The sequence below is a fragment of the Phascolarctos cinereus genome, unplaced genomic scaffold (assembly GCF_003287225.1).
Source record: "Phascolarctos cinereus isolate Bilbo 61053 unplaced genomic scaffold, phaCin_HiC Scaffold_4;HRSCAF=312, whole genome shotgun sequence".
Classification (NCBI taxonomy): domain Eukaryota; kingdom Metazoa; phylum Chordata; class Mammalia; order Diprotodontia; family Phascolarctidae; genus Phascolarctos; species Phascolarctos cinereus.
This window is the reverse complement of record NW_027555847.1, coordinates 435,638,046-435,655,804: the sequence shown is the minus strand read 5'-3', so window position 1 is coordinate 435,655,804 and position 17,759 is coordinate 435,638,046. Positions and strand designations below refer to the sequence as shown.

General features: G+C 37.1%; 1 long non-coding RNA gene across 1 annotated transcript; it reads left to right on the top strand.

Moving 5' to 3' along the window:
- Positions 1-1,575: 1,575 nt before the first annotated feature.
- On the top strand, positions 1,576-17,424 carry LOC110214679 (uncharacterized). The gene is made up of 4 exons (XR_002326333.2): positions 1,576-1,663; positions 6,305-6,547; positions 10,558-10,728; positions 17,293-17,424. It is a non-coding gene; the product is annotated as an uncharacterized LOC110214679 (long non-coding RNA).
- Positions 17,425-17,759: the final 335 nt, after the last annotated feature.

Sequence of the window (17,759 nt, the reverse complement as noted above, 5' to 3'; positions counted from 1 at the left end):
CTGGGGTTTGTGAAGTTTCTTTGTTCTGTAAAGAATTTTTGGTCATACAATCCCTATTGGGGAAATTAAGCAGCAAGTTACTTGGGCTTTCTGACTCAAGATCTCTGATGCAAACTACCCTTTGTAACCAAGACCTTTTCTTTTGCCTAGACCTATGATTTCAACCCTTGGGAGCTTCTATTGAGGAAAGTTTCCTTACTAATTTAGATTTACTAATGTTCTGTAATTTATAGCTTTAGGATATTACCATGGGTACAGTCAGGTTGAATGACTTGCTGAGGGTCATAGAGATAACATGTTTCAGAAGCTGGAATCAACCCAAGTCCTCCTAATGCTGAGACTAGCTCTCCATTCACTTTTCCATGTAATTCTTCCTAATGAGAAAATACAGATCAATAGAATTGAACAGCCACTAATTATATGAGATAATATTCTCTTTATCAAGTCAGTTAGGTGGCACAATGGATACAGCTTGAGTTGGGGGGAGGAATAGATTCAAGAATACCTGAGTTAAAATCTGGTCTGAGATACTTGCTGTGCGACCAAGGGCAAGTCACTTAATCTCTGTTTACCTCAGTTTCCTCAACTGTAAAATGGGGGTGATGATATCACCTAATTTGCAGAATTGTTGTGAGAATCAAATGATAAATTATTTATAAAGTGTTGATCACAATGTCTGACACATAGCAGGTGTTTAATAAATGTTTTTTCCCTCCCTCCCTCCCCTCCCCTGTTTCAAAGACCTTGACACCTGCATTTAAAAATCTCCTCAAGAAGCTGTTTCTGGATTTGAGCTAAAAAGATCAAAGGCAAAGCCTACTTTTCCTATGTGGGAGAAATCATATCTCAGATGAAGACTCCAGCTGAAGCCACAGTCTGATAGCTCTTGCTGGGAGCAGCTCTACAGCATCATGACCAGTATTAGCATGTATAGCTGGCAGTGTGGCCACAGCACCAGCAGAGCAATGATAAACAGCAGCCAACAATGAGATCAGAGATAATAGGTTGTGTAATTGTGTAAAGCCCACAGAATACAATCCCACTGGGAACAAATTTCATTAAAATGCCAAAAACATATCAATAACTTTGCAGTGAGGGAAGAATGAGTTTTCCCTCCATGTGTGACACCTAGCTACCCATGTCCACTTTGTGTGTAGCCATCTACATATGTGCTCCTCCACATGAATGGTCTTTAAATAAATATCTTCTTCTCTTCCTACCTATGGTATGAAGATTTTTGAAAAAAATATGCTCCAGGCTTAAGAAGGGAAGTATTGCTATATTTCTTACTATTTGTTATTCAGTCATTTCAGCAATGTTTGACTCATTGTAACCTCATTTGGGATTTTCTTGGCTAACATACTGGAATGATTTTCCATTTCCTTTTCTAGATCACTTTAAAGATGAGGAAACTGAGGCAAACAAGAACTCTATCCACTGTACCACTTACCTGTACCATGTTACTATGGTGTTTCATTAAATTTCTCTGCTTAGAATTGTGTCCTTTGGTTAACAATCAAATGTAACCATGGCAACGTTGGTTCTTAAACTGTGCTTTTAAGTGGATATGGAACCACAGACTACTTTGAACCTGAGCTCACACTGTTAGAAGGAGATCTAAAATAGAGGGTATTCCAAGAAACTTCAGATAGAGATGAGGGAGGTAAGGCCCAATGTTACCGATTTAGTAGATGCTGGACCAATATTTTCTAACTGCAAATCCAATGCTCTTCTGAACCTACTACACTCCAGATCAATAAGTCTTTGCCCAGTCCTTGTGATAGTGTAGACATGCTCCTGCACACTGTCTCCATTTGACTCTCTCTCACCGTCCCAAGTCTGACTCTAGACACGCACACCAACTTTTCACTTTTCTGCCCACTAGAGGTTTTCTCCCAATGACCTTACCACAACTCCTCCAGGTAGGGAATGGACATTTTGGCCACTTGCATTTTCACCTTTTCTCTCTCACCTTTCTCACCTATGTTCTTTGTATATGATATTTGAGTCTAAACTTGGCTGTTTGGGAAATATCTCTTTATCATTACCTTGTCCTTAGGTAACTAACTACCCTGAATCTGTATTCCATATAAGAGAATGTATTTATTAAAACAAACAAAACAAAACAAACAAACAAAAAACAGTTAATGAGTTAGGCAGACTATGGCTGTGTAACAGTCTAAAGTTTTAGTAGAACTATAGCTTAGAGCTTGACACCAGCATTATTGTGGGACTCTGAAGTATTCCAAGGGGTGTAGTGAGACAGTCACCCTGTCATCTTCTGTGGAAACTTACACTCTAAAAGAACACATCTATGAAAAAGGAGAAACCGTAGTACTGCATTCTCCTAGTGAAATCTGAAAAAAATCAGTGACCAGACATGGAGAGGGAATTTGTCTTTTATTTGTGTAAGAAAACTAGAATGAATACATTTATATATTTCTAGGGGGGAGGAGTAATTCCTTTCAAAATATATTTATTATATATATATATTCACTCATTTTGGAGATTCTACACTTCTCTCCCTTTCCCCCTTCCCCAAAGATCTTATGGCTTTTTATGCTTCAGATGAAACTCGGATTCAAAAGAGTGAGATTTTCCCCCCGAAGGCCCTGAAAGGATAAAGGAATTCAAGACTTATTCATATGTTTTTATTTAAGCTAGAATAGGTATAGATAGCCCCACACAAACCAGACCGCAAGTTCTCTCTCATGACCCCATTGTCCTCTGCATAATAAACTCAGATCTGTATGCTTCCTGCCCCACCATCCACACTGCAGGGTTTTGTTCACTGAGCTTAAGTATATTTTTAGTTACTCTGTCAAGGCATAGGGGTTCACAGGAGTTCATTGCTTAAATCACTTGGAATGCATTAAGAAAGTGAGCACAAGCACAGAGGGCAGGAACAGGGAAAGGAGGAGAAGGGAGATTGGGATGCAGTATAATGTGAGGTAATCAAGGGGGTTAATGCAGGAACCATTTGGCCGGAGCTGAGAATGCAGGTGCCAGCTTGTTCCAATTCTGGCTCATCCTTCTTTTCTGTGCGTGTTACTCCCACAATGTTGGGAGAAGTCCTGACCTGCTTTAGTACTAAATTGGGGTTGAAGGTCCTTCTCCTCCTCAGCTGATGATTCAGGGTAAAAGCAATTGAGTCTCCCTACAGCTTCTCTATGCAAACCTCCCCTAGGTTTCATATGTCACTTTGATGCATAGTTTTCCTTCTTATATCATCTCCTGATAGGAAAGGAGCTAGGTTATTACCTTCAGCTGTCCTGGTTTAAAATAAACACATAAAAAGGAATGTTTAAAAGGACTCTGGCCATTTGTAACTTCCCTCCAACTGAAGTTTTTTTTTTTAAATGAGGGGAGCAGTACAGAAGATTAGGAGATATATTATTGATTGGTATGGAACTGTCTTTTCACCAAGTATAGAGAATGATGTTGAATGCAGAATGTCAAATCATATGAGTCATAGAGAATTCCTAGGAGAGTGAGAGTGACTTGTGCGTGGTCCACAGCTAGTGTCAAAGGCAGGCCTTGGACCTAGGTATTCCTGACTCTAAATATGGCCTTTCCCCTACATTATGCTGAGCAGTCACTGTCATGGATAATTTCCTTACTTATGTGGTTTTTTTTTGTTTTTTTAGGCAGTTGGGGTTAAGTGACTTGCCCAGGGTCACACAGCTAGTAAGTGTCAGCTGTTTGGTCTGAGGTTGCATTTGAACTCTGGTCCTCCTGACTTCAGGGCTGCTCTATCCACTGCGCCACCTAGCTGCCCCTATAATTTCCTTATTTAAAGCAACAGAAATAAGAACTTTAAATCAAGTCATTTTAAAAGCAAGGTAATTCATCTCATTTCTAGAAACAGAGGAATTTCTAATTTTCCCTACTATTGCATTTATGAAAATGTGGAACTGCTGCTATACATCAATACCTCAAAAATGTTCTTTAAAAGAAGAATTTTATGATGGTTTGAATACCCAAGTGAATATTTTTTAAAAAGATAATGAAAGCTGATCACCTGGGAATCTCCACCTACACTTTCAACTGGAAAACTCCCTGGAAGTATCAGACTGTATTATGAATTCTTGAAAGTCAAGAAACATTTATTAAGCACCCACTATGTGCCAGGCACTGAAGTGAGCTATGGAAGTGCAAAGAAAAGCTGCTCACACTTTAATGGAGATGATGACATACAAATAACTATGTAGAAATAAACTATATATGGGGTAAATTGGAGATAATCAATAGAGGGAATTCATTAGCATTAAAAATGATCAGGAAAGGCTTCCTATAGAAAATAAGATTTTAGCTGGGACATGAAATCAGAACTGAGAGTCGAGGAGAGACTATTCCAGGCATTGGAGGATAGTCAGTGAGGAACAGCAAGGACACCAGTGTTATTGTAATACAGAGAACATTGCAGGGACCAAGGTATAAGAAGACTGGAGACATGAGAAAGGGGTCTGGCTATGAAGGACATTGAATGCATAACAGAGGGTTTTATATTTAATCCTAGGAGTAATAGGGAATTATTGGCCTTTATTGAAAACTGGGGTGATATGTTCAGACTTGCATTTTAGGAATGTCAATTTGAAAGCAGAATGGAGGGGGTGGGGATGGAATGGAGAAAGACTTGAGGCAGGGTGATCAGTTAGCAATCTACTGGAATTGTTTAAATGTAAGGTGATGAGGAACTCCACCAGAGTGAAGGCAATGTCAGATTAGAGAAGGAAGCTTATACAAAAGATGTTCTCAAGATAGAATTGATGGTGCTTGGCAACAGATTGGCTCTGGACGATGAGAGAGAGTGAGAAGTTGAAGAATGATCTGGAAATCATTGGCATAGACATGATAATTGAATCCATTGAAGATGATGAGATTGCCAAAATATTATTGAGGCGGAATAGACGAAGGCCAGGACAAAGCCTTGGGCATGTATTCATGGTTAGTGGGTATGACCTGGATGAATATCCAGCAAAGAAGACTAAGAAGGATTAGTCAGACAGGTATAAGGACAACATGGAGACAGAAGTGAAATGAAACTCTATCAAGAAGAAGGTTATTGACACAGTCAAAGTCTTCAATGCAGAGAGATCAAGAAGGATTGAGAAATAAGGATTGAGAAAAGGCCATTAAATTTGGGAAGCCAGAGATGACTGATAACTCTGGAAAAAAGTTTCAGTTGAATGGTGAGATCCAAAGCCAGACCACTGTCAGTAAAAGAGAGAGAGAGAGAGAGAAAAGGAAGTGTAGACACGTATTGTAGATGGACTTTTCAAGGAGGTTAGCCACAAAGGAGAAGAGAAATAAAAAAAAAAAGAATATCTGTTAAGGATGGATGACTCAAGTCAGGGTTTTTTGTTTTGTTTTGTTTTTGAATAGTGAAGAGACATGGACATGTTTGCAGGCAAGGGAAAAGTATTCAGGGGACAGAGAGATTGAAGATTAGTTAGATATTAGGGATGATAAAGGGAAAAATTTGCTGCAAAAGACAGGATGGAATGGAAATATTTGTATATGTAAAGGGGTTTTCCTTGGCAAGGAGAAGGGCCACCTTTTTGTGTGAGACAGGAATGAAGAAAGAGATAGTGGTGGAAGGTATTTGAATGAGATGAGATGAATAGGAGAGGATAAAAGGGATCAATTCATATCCTGTTTGTCCTATGAAGAGAATGCTACCACCAAAAAGAAACCATATGGAGCTGCTTTTTTGGATGGAGTTAGTTTCTGTTCTACAGAATCCAACTGAAACATGGAGATTTTCTGTAATTATCCCTATAGGTTCTGATTCACTCAAAGCTTTGAGAGGAGCATAATGCAAGAGAAGTTGCATCAAATCTAGTATCTGGGTCTGAGACTCCTTTTTGACCCCAATTAGGTGTGGGAACATGGGCAAATCAATACAACTTTTCAATGCCTCTTTGACCATGGACAAATTTTTCAATACATCTGCTAATAATTTATTGGTTGCCTACTACGTCCCATGCACTGTGGTAAGTGTTGGGGATACAAATACAAAATAGAGACATCCTTGTCCTCAGGGAGCTTATTTTCTACTTATGCAATACAGGCTGTTTATAGATAAATATGAAATAAATATGAGAATGACTCCCCCCCTTTTTTTATTAAACCTGAAATGTCCAATGACTGCATTGTAGTGGTAGTAGTAAGGTCCTCAACACTTACACCTGCTTGCCTCAGCTTTAAATTCCTTGCTGCTATTCTTTCAGCTCTTAGGTTTGGGGATGTTTTCTCTCTCCAAAAGTTACCTTATTTAAGATTTTCCTTTTTTTTTTCCCAGAGGGCAAAATCATCTTTGAACTTGGAGAAACTCGGGAAGCACATGCAAGGCTGATATTTTGGAAATGTTCTGTCTATGGATTTAAGGCTAAATTCTGGAATTGTATTGCCTAGGCAATAGAAATCCTCCCTCTACAAGGGAGGTTGTAGAAATAGTCAGCATTTATACAGAACTCTAAGATTTCCAAAGCACTTTATATATGCATTATCATTTGACATTGACCTTGAACTCTTGACCTCACAGGTAAGCACAAGAAGCTTCTACATCTAAAACATTCTACCCTTGCTTCAGCTGTTTCCATCTATTGAAATGGGAATTCTCCTCTCCATATGCTAGTTGAAAAAAAAAATTCTTTGTCAGTTCATGTGTCTCCCATGTGCTTCTGAGGTTGGTGTGTGGGAAAACTTATATCTATAGGCTGTCTCCCTGGACCTAGTTCAGGGCTACTGTTCTCTAGTCTGTAATCTAAATAGGAAATAAGAAAGAAAAGAGCTTTGAGCCTTTTTGAAACTCAGTTTCAGTTTCTGCATTTGCGAAATTGGGTAGTAATGTGTTGCTAATTTTATAGTGTTATTGAAAAGAAAGCACTTTATTTAAATATAAAGGATATGAATCACCTCTATTCTCTTCATTGCTATTATTATTAGTATGTTCTCTAACTGTAGGATGACTTACAGCACTCCTAGGTTAGGATTCTATGATATAGTTTAAAAAGCTAGTCCTTTCCCCTCCAGACACTCAGGTCTTCCAAAAACACTTTAATGTCATTTATTGTGTATGTGTCAGAATTAACCTGATGTATTAATTGATGTCTTATTCTAGAGAGAACACTTCAAAGGGAGTGACATAATCTATTTAGTGGACAGTACCTTTCAATACATAGAAGCTTACTTCCGTGTTGGTAATTTTGATAATGTTGGGTGAACTTCAAGACCAAAAGTTATAAATTGTACCTCTAGCCCTTCACAAGCTTTTGCGAATTTGCTTGAAAATAATTAGGAAAGGGGGAAATGTTTATTAGCCAAACTTCCCCCTTTTTTTCTCCCTGCTTGACTGAAATGCAGGTCACATCTTTTGCAATACCTCTTCTTACAGTTTTATAGACTCTGTGTCCTGCTAGTGGGTCATCATTAATTTTAAGGAAATGCTGCTTACTATAGCAATTTGTATCAGCTGTCCACAGACCCGCTGAACCAGAAATCTATAATCTTTAAGATTTTTCAACTCAGTATTAACTCACTCCAGAAAGTAAGTCTTCTTTTGCCTTCATAAGCCAAGAGGTTTTTTTTATCTAACTTTCTACTGCAATGGCCCATTTATATTAGTCATCAGGATATTCCACCCAGAAAAGAATTAAATGAAGACCACTCAAGTTGTAAGGTTATAATTCCAGCAGATATATAATTCCAGCAGAAAAAGGAAAGTTAAAAATTGGACCAAATTGTTCATTGCCAGAGAAAACAGGGAATAGCAGCAGATGGACCATAAGACATTAAAAATCCATTGGATTCTCATGTTACTGTAAAAGATTCAGGGTAGAGAGATATAAGGTTTATAGAAAATGATTAGTAGTCTTGTTCATTCCCATGCATTGCTCTGAAAAATGAGATAAAGAATTATCTTCTTCTAGATAAAAGGAGTTAATGAGAGTGGAGGTGAACTCTCTGGATCATTATTCTTTGAAATTGACAATCTCCAGAAAGCTTTTGTGATGATGTTATCTGATTTCTGTTTTGCTTGTTGAAACTGAAAAATGTTCATTTGGTTTTTTTGGGGGTAAATTTAGCATTCTCTTACTCCTCTGTTCAGAAGCTGAAACATTTATGTTATTATATCATTCAATTATAGGTTATTATTTGCCTTATTGAAGAAGAAAAGAATGTTTTTACTCAACTGAAAACCTATGTGCCCAACTTCTAATTAATCTAATTTAAATATATTTTAGTTTCATAAAAATTCAATAGCATTTACTACCTTTAATTTATGACAGCTGATTCCCTAAGCATGGTGATTTTCATTTATCAAGTGGCCTGGCAGTTTCATATTTTGTACTTCCAGCAAAATTCGACTTTGCAACAATAATCAAGTAACATGTTCTTCTCATACCTTAGCTGTGAAGAGAAGGCAGGAGTGTTCTTGAAGAGGGCTACACGGAGTCACTGATATTGGATGGCCTTTCTATCCCTACTCCCATACTGGTTTTTTACTGCATCCTCAGCAAAATTAGGACTAGTTAAAAACAGATGGGTTGGTGCTCTGAGGGGACTTCCTAAAGCTGGAGGAAATGCCCCATCATGCCCTCTGCAACACTATCATATTCAAGTCCACGACTTGGCTCAGATATTCCTAATGACTAGGAATCTAGATCTCATTCAAAATAGGACATTATTACAGTCCATGAGTAGTATCTCAAAAAGAATAGAAAGGGAATGTTTTCTCCTGTTCAACATTTCCCTGTGCTTTAGTAGAATTGAATAGAATGGTCCTAATGATTTGCTTGAAAAATTATTTCATTTAATATAAAATGTTCAAAGGATCATTAATTTAGCACCAGAAGGAAACTTAGATGGCCACAAGTAATTCAATATCCTCCTTTGTTTTATAGATGAGGAGCCTGAGCCCAAGAAAAACAGTGGCTTGCCAAAATTATGAAAGTAGTAAGATGTAGAGCAGAAATTAGCAACCAGGTCCTCTGTTACAAAATCCAGAACACTTCTCATAGACCATGCTACCTCTCCTTTTAAAGCTTATCAAATATTTCTGTAAATCTCAACTTTGTGACCAGAAATCTTTGAATTATAACTCTATAAATAAAAATGCTGCAGGATGTTTTGAAAGTATGTTGACTGAAAATACTGATGATTTTCAATGTAAAAACTAAAGCAAATCCAATTTAACTGACTCTTCAAGAAGGGTTTTTTTCTAAATTTTTAAAATGCTGGTCATTTTGTATTACCTTAACTGGCATCATTTTTTTTAATCTGTATGTTCATTATTCAAAGCATATTGTTTTATAGTCCAGATCATGCATAGAAACCTAAATATGGGATTAAGTTGTGGAAAGAACACTGGACAGTCAAGAGTCCTACATTCTGGGTTTAGCTCCATCCCTGCCTAGCTATGTGATATTTGGTAAGCAGTTCAGTGGTTCTGTATTTAATTTTGAAACATGAGGTGCTTTAAAGTCCCTTTTAGCTCAAAAACATTATGATTCTATTATTCTAAACAGTCCTATTATAGAATTGAGCTGCAACCCGCTTAGAACTTAGATAATTTCTAGCTTTATCATACGGAAATGAAATAGATAAAATTGTCACTATCTAAAAAAGAATGATTTTCTATATATAAACATATACATATGTGTATATATATATATATATATATATATTCAATAAAAAATTTATAATGCACATGCACATACATATATATAACATCTATATCTACATTTACATCTCTCATATCTATTTCTATCCCTATCCATTTACCTATTTATAGATCTATATCTACAAAAATCTAACTATGGATAGATTTATATAAATAGTTGAAGCAATTTTGTTACCAGCAGGAATGCCTAACAGAAAGTCACTAATCACTTGTTTTCCATTTCAGTCTTTCAAAGGGAAGCTCTTTTTTTCATTTGAATTAAGTGTGGGTACTTGATGACATTGACAGCAGCTGAAAGGAATTTTCTCACCCTCAAGCCAAATAGTAGACCAAAGAGGTTTATTAGACCAAAGAATAGCAGCTGAGGCAGGGGGAAAAAAAGGATTTTAAAAAGAGACGATATAAGCCTTTTGCTTTCTATATTTTCTGGATGGCTAAATACTACTGTGGTTCTGATCTCATTAAAATATTTCTTGATAGAATGTAAGATCCTTGAAGGTAAAGACAATATCACTTTTGTCTTGTATGCTCAATGCCTATCTTAGCACTGGTACATAGAAGCCATAGTATTATAAAGCTTTTAGTAGTCAGTCACTTGATAAAAGTTTATTAAGGGCCTACCATGTGTCAGGAACTGTGCTAAGCCCTGGGATACAAAATACAGCAAGTCATAGTCCTTGCCCTCAAAGTGCTCACAATATAATGGGGGAGAAAACAGGCAAAATACATACATACATACATATTATATATATACAAACACACATATATATGTATAAACGAGCTATATATAAAATAAATAGGGAAAAAATAAAAGGGTGAAAGCATTAGAATGAAGTGGTATTGAAAAAGTTTTCCTATTTTCCTTTAAGCTTGGACTCAAAGGAAGCCAGGGAAGCCAACTGACGGAGATGAGAAGGGAGAACATTGCAGGTTATGGGGAACAGCCAGAAAGAATATCCAGAACCAAGAGATGGAGTCTTTTTAATGGAACAACAAAGAAACAACAGTTAACCGAAGAGTATATAACAGAGAATGGAAAGGTAAAAGAGTGCTAAGTTATGAATGGCTTTGAGAGGCAAACAGAGGATTTTGCATTTTATCCTGGAGACAACAGGGAGGCATGGGAGTTTTTTGAGTGGGGGGGGTGATATGATCAGACCCGCACTTTAGGAAAATGGAATGGAAAGATGTGTTGGAGTAGGGACAGTAGGTACCAGTAGGCTATTGAAATAGTCTAGATGTGAGGTGATGAAGGTCTGCACCTTAGTGGTAGCAATGTCAAAGGGGATGAACTGGTATATTGGAGAAATGTTACAAAAGTGACAAGTCTTGGCAACAGATTGGATATGAAAGTGAGAGTGAGGAGTCAAGGATGACACCTAGATTGTGAGCCTGTTACCCTAGGAAGACGTGTTGCCCTCTATAGTCATAGAAAAGGTAGGAAGAGGGGAGGGCATAGGGGAAAAAAAAGATTATGAATTCCTATGGACATGTTGATTAAGATGTTTGTTGGGCATACAGTTCAAGATGTCTAAAAAGTAGGTGGAGATATGTGATTAAAGGTGAGCAGAAAGGTTAGAGTCAGGTAGATCTGAGAATCATCAGCATAGATATATTAATTAAATCCATGTGAGCTAACGAAATCACCAAGTGAAATAATATAGAGGGAGAAGAGAACAAGACCCAGGACAGAACCCTGTGGGACAGCAAGTGTTAGAGGACATGATCTGGAAGAGAATTCAGCAAAGAAATAGAGAAAGAGTGGCCAGATAGGAAAAGAACTGAGAAAGTGCTATCCCAAAAACCTAGAGAGAGAAGAAAGTGTCAAGGAGAAGAGGATGATCAACAGTAACAAAGGGTTCAGAGAGATTAAGAAGAATAAAGGTTATGAAAAATGCATTGGGTTTGCATTACAAGCTCTGAGGATCTTTTTCCCAGTCCCCTCTTGCACTGGTTAGTCAGGTTCCTCCAGAGAAAAGCCACTTATGTTGTTCCCTTAGGGTTCCTGGGATAATCCTAAGGGGTTATAGGATTCTTCTTTAATACTAACAGCTTGACCTTCTATCTCCCCAATTTAAATCAATATCTCTCTTATATCATCAGTACTCTACAATTAATGCATCATTTAACCAGATAACATAAATTAGATTTAACTGTGTTATATTTCTTGAGAAAGAATAATAGGACAGAAATACACACCTTTTTCCCCCCTGTACATTTTCCTAGGGTTAATATCTTATTTCTTGACCTTGAAATGGGCCACCAACTAATCTAGGGCTTCTGCCATGTGGACTTTTCTGGCCTGGAAAATGTTATGTCATCAATTTAGTTGTATACATCAATGTCCTCAAGAAGGGCTACCTCTTTGAGGTCTGTTGTTGTTCATACCTCCTTTTTCAAAGAGAGCCAATAATATCATGGGGTAATGTCAACTCACATGTAAATTGGATTTAGATGGGGCAGAGTTGCACATAGTCATCAGCCTCACTTTCTCTTCCTGAGTCACCAAAACCTGGTGGCAAAACAAAAGTCAAATCAACTAGCCTGGGATGAAGTGGATGACATTGGTGTCTTTAATGTGTGACCAACCTCTAAATGTTCCACAGTGACTACTTCAACCACCTTTATGGACATTGGAGCAAATTGCTCTCATCTGCCCATTCTGTAGAAGAATGCTTCGCATACTTGGGGTAGACGCCCCCCTAACTCACTGATGGGTTTGAGGCCCGTTGTTTACCCTCAATCTATTATAGCCCATCTGCCCAGATGGTTTTACTGGAGTGTGGCTGCTGAATACGCTACAGTTTCTTGGAGTCACAGGTGAGAGTTGGGTGAAAGGTGAACACCAAAGGTGGATGAGTAGCCTTGAAAAGGATTCAGCTAGCCTTTGCACCAGAGGTGCTAATCGTCCCTGAACACCCTGTACACCCCTCTTTCAGGTCTATGCTCACCATAAAGAGGCAATATGAAGGAAAGTTCAGGTAGCCCTGAGGAAGTGCAATGAAAGTTCACTGGACTTCTTCCCAATTGAAAGTAAACTGCTCCTGATAAGTCTCAGTCACAGAAATAAAGGAAGTAAAGATTGACAACCCCATAGTACTCACCATGGCCCTGGGCTCAGTCATGAACGTAGTTAATACAATCTTGATCATTTATTCACTTACCTGAGGTCCATGGTAAGCTGCCAAGTGCCAGTGACTTTTTCATAGATATCATGATGAAGAAAAAAGGGTACAGGAAGTAGAGGAAGGGGAATAAAGGAGAAGGGTTTAATTGTGTGCTCTGAGGATGGGGCTCCCAGTGGTCAGTCCCCACACTACATGCAAGGAAGAATTCTTGTTGATTCATTCATTGATTGAACACAACCTGACACTAGGTAGTTTCCTGAAGTTCCTCCCTTCAGGGAAGAGCCCATGTAATATCTACTATTTAGTGAAGACTCATAGAGGACACAAAGTCTCTTATTTTTGTCACCAGGTAAAGAGAGCTGTGGAAGCCTACATGAATAGCTCATGATGTAGAAATTAAAGAAGTTTATTACTAATGTCCTCACAGGAACAACAAAGGAGAACAGAAGCTCCCCTAAAACAACTCTAGAAGCAAAAAAAGCTATCCAGTGGGAATACAGCCTTAGAAACACAACTTATCCCTGGTCATATATATTGCCCAGGCTACAGACTTCCATAGATAAATTGTTTTCTTCCACACATTTTGCTCTGACCAAGTGTGTTCTTAGTGTTTCCTCTTCCCCATATGTGGTTTGGTGAATTGGTAAGGAGTAAATGGAAATGGGGAAAAATTTGCGTTTCATGTATTTTTTGTGTCACTTTGTTCAAAGTTTTTTGCTTTGAATTAATGTGTCTTGTGCTTGGTCTGTTAAAAGGAATATCAGCTGGGATTTGTGAGCTGTGGCCTTAAGTAGAAGGCATTCCAAACTATGCCTTGAACCTGGGACATTGTGTGTGTGTGTGTGTGTGTGTGTGTGCGCGCACGCGCGTGCGCGTGCATATGCACATGCACATGCTGGCATACAAATGTGTATATTTAGTAAGGGTATTGGTCTACATAACTTTGCAAGGCTCCTTCAAACTCCAAATGTTCATATGAACATGTCATTTCAGAAATGATACATGGGACATGAAAATATGGGCTATGATATTTAATATGATATTTAAATTACAATAAAATTTCTTTTTTTTTCCTTCTCAGTTTAAAATGTGTTCTACATTTAAAATAAACAGGCAAAAAAATTACAATATCTTATTTATTTAAAAATGGGAAGATTTGGAATTGTAATGACTATTTTCAAAGCATATGATTTTTTGGGGAAAAAGAAAATATGTTGAATGCAAGTTCTTTGAATGCAGGAGTTTTTTGTTTTTTGTTTTTCTTTCATTCTATCCCCAAAGCCAAGTGTCATGTCTGTCATATAGTAAGCTTTTAAGAAATGGTTGTTGATTGATTGAAAATGTTGATAGGTCTGAAAGACTTATATTTGAATATCAACCCTGGTTCAGTAGATACATCCTATTTTCAGTGTAATTTCTTGGCTCAGTTTCACATTCAATTAAAGATTTTTCCTAAATAAGATAAGATGTCAGGATGTAGCACAGATAGCAACCAGAAAGCTGAAATTTTTTTTTCTCTTTTAATTATACTTATGTTTTACCTTAATTTAATTGAATGCCTCCTTTATTTATATTCACTGTAGATGGGAATTCCTGGACTGACATTCTGACACAAACCCCTTATAAAAGGGTCTAGAGGAAAAAAAGACACAAAAGCATGAGTCAATATTGCACATTAAGAGTATTTACAACCATACTGAAATTAAATTCAGTATTTTACAGATGTGAGGCACTATGTGCATTATAGAGGATGGAAGAAAATCACCTTTTGTAAATTGGTAACTAAAAAAAGATGCCAGTAAAAAAAAATGAAGTGAATGTTTGGCTTAATTGAATATTTAATCTTTAAATTATCTCACAGCCCATGCATCTTTTATCTCTTTTATAGTTATATTATTTTGAACTTTAAAAACTTTGTCTGAGTGATACTATTTGCATGGAACATGCATGCATCTTCCTATCTGATGGGTAATAATTTTCATTTATATTTTCTTTGGAGTGAACTCAGACACATCAACACTCTAGGTACTCATTGAGGAGCACCTTCCTATCAGCATAGTAGTGAGAAAATAGCAAAAACAAAAACAACAAAAGTAAACTAACATAACATAACAACATAGTAAAATTAAGCAAAAACAACTTGAGACTTGTCCAGAGTTCAGGCAAATAAGATTAGGTTCATGGTGGAAATGATCAACTTGAGTTAAATTAAACAAGTTTACTTCAGAGTCTCAGTTACAGAAAGAAAAAATTTCCAGAAGGAGTGGAAACATACCTGGAAGGAGTGGGAATAAATAAAGGTTTTCTGAAGGAAAAGCAGTCGAAATATTTTAACTAACAAGAACATTTGGTCTGTGATGCTATATATGTATATGTGTGTATGTGTATGTATATGTGTGTGTATATGCATATGTATGTATATACACACACATATATACATATATACATACACATACATAAATACATATGTATATACACATATGTATACATATATACCAAATTATCCTTCTCTTTTGGTATTATATACCTAAACGTTATATAAAATTGAAACATGGGGTATATTGACCATATCCCTTTCCACTTCATTCAACTTGAGGTGATATGGCTATAAATTGAAGGCCGATTTTTTTACCCCAACCATCCTCATATTCTTTATATTTTAAAATATTACTTTTGCCTCATTTTTATATCACATTTTCACATAAGCTTCTCCCCCTTCTTCCCCAGTCAACCATCCTTTGTCACAAAAATAGTTATTCAAAGGAACTCAATGCTGCAACCATATCTAACTGTTTAAAATTTTCCAAAACCATAGTGTGATTTTATGGTTTGTTGTGGGGGTCTTTATCTGAAATAATTCAGAGTCAAACAACTTCTAATCCAATTATAGGCATTTATTGGGAATGACACCTCCAATAGATTGAATTCCAAAAGGAAACAGAAACCTAGTAAGATAAGAGAGTCAATTTTGCAGTGTAATGATGCTGATTACACAGCAGAAATTATGAATATTAAAAAGGCAAGAGGGATTTGTTAAGGGATTACATAACGGGGGAGGGGCCCCAGCCTCAGTGAAACTGCACACGTGATTGCCCACAATGCCTACAAAGAAACACATTTAGGGGGACTTATAGGTATGATGATGATACTGTAATAAGCCTCTTTACATCATAAATTCACTTAAAGAACAGGTTTTGCTGTCACTATGCAGGTGCCTACTTAGGGAATATCCCTTCTATTGTTCTGGAGTCCACATCCTGCTCAGGCATCTGGATGGTGCTGCTTTCTGATTGGCAGACTATTGTGGTCCTGAGATTAGGTGGATGTGGTTGTGGTTGAGTGCGTGGACACACCCATTGTTTCTGTGGGAAATATGAGGTATGGGTCTGGGGGGTAGTGGGTAACTAGAGGCAGTGATTGGGATCCCATCACATGGACATGCCTCTTGTTTATGTGAGAAATATGAGTTCATGGACACAGCTATTGTTCTAGTGAGGCAGTGAGGCATATATGAGGAATTTAAGACATTGAATGGGGAGGAGGGCAATAACTAGGTAAAGGCAGTGGGCCTGCTGTTCAATGGGGCTTATGATTGAGTCTGGGCTTGTGGTATGATTAAAGCCAGCTTGTAAATCAGGACATGCCTACTATTCAGTTGGCCCAACAAAGAAGTTAGAATATTGGAACTGGGGGTACCTTTATCATGATTTCATCAATAGCTCCCCATCTCTCCAAAGAAAAGAGAAAGGCTCATTTCTTTATCTCTCCTCCTAGGCCTAAATTTATCATTATTAGCCTAGCATTCAACTCCATTTTATTATTCTTTTTATTTATATTACTGTTGTTTTACAAGTTGTTTTCTTGGTCTGCTTCAGTTCATACAATTATTCCTAAGATTATTTTTTCTAAAGATCTCATTTTCATTAATTCTTACTGTGCAATATTATTCTACTGCATCGTTATGCTTCATTTTGTTCAGTCATTCTTATTACAAACCCTTTGTTTGTAGTTCTTTCCTGTTACAAAATGTCACTGTGAACATTTCTGTATATTGTGTACAGGCTCTTTTTTGTTTGTTTGTTTTTGAGATACTTCGGGGAAATAGATCTCCAATTCTCTTCTTGCTCTTAATTGGTAGAATAAGTAATTCTCCTATAACCACTGGTCTGATTGGTAGCCAATTTTGACACCTTTACATTTTTGTCTTAGATAAGATGGAAAAGGGTTGGCTGAGGTCCAAAGTGCATTAAAGCTGCTTTCTTGAAAGAATGCCTGGAAGTGTTTCTATTTGACATACTCCAGCCTCTATCTAGATCATATTTCTTAGCACAGTTACAGTCCCTAGAGGAGATCATGTACAGAACATGAATATATAGAGTATAATCTGACTTTTACATGAAGCTACTATCCAAGAAATTGATTCTTTCTTTCCCTTAGCTTCTTTCACCAAAATTTGACCTTTTATTCACTATACAGTGCACTGTAAGATCTTTGCAATGGAATATAAAGATAACTTACATAGAGCCACTCATTGATTACCTTCACCAATGCAAAAGGAACCTCAGAAGCCATCTATTTCAACTCATATCTGTATCCTTTTGACGTTATCAGCAGATGTTCCTCTAGCTTTTGTTTGAAAATCTGATGTGAAGGTGAATACATTAAAAGCTGATTGAGGAGGTTATGCTTTGGGATTAAATTAAGCTTAAATCAAAATTTGAATTCCCCATAAATCTCTCCTAGTTCTGCCCCATGAAGCAAGTTTTTGTTATTCAATTGTTTTTCAATCATGTCTGACTCTTTGTGATCACATTTTTTGGGTTTTCTTGGCAACAAAACTGAAGTAGTTCACTATTTCCTTCTCCAGATCATTTTACAGATGAGGAAGCTGAAGCAGAATGTTTAGTGACTTGCCCAAAATTACACTGCTAGTAAGTGTCTGA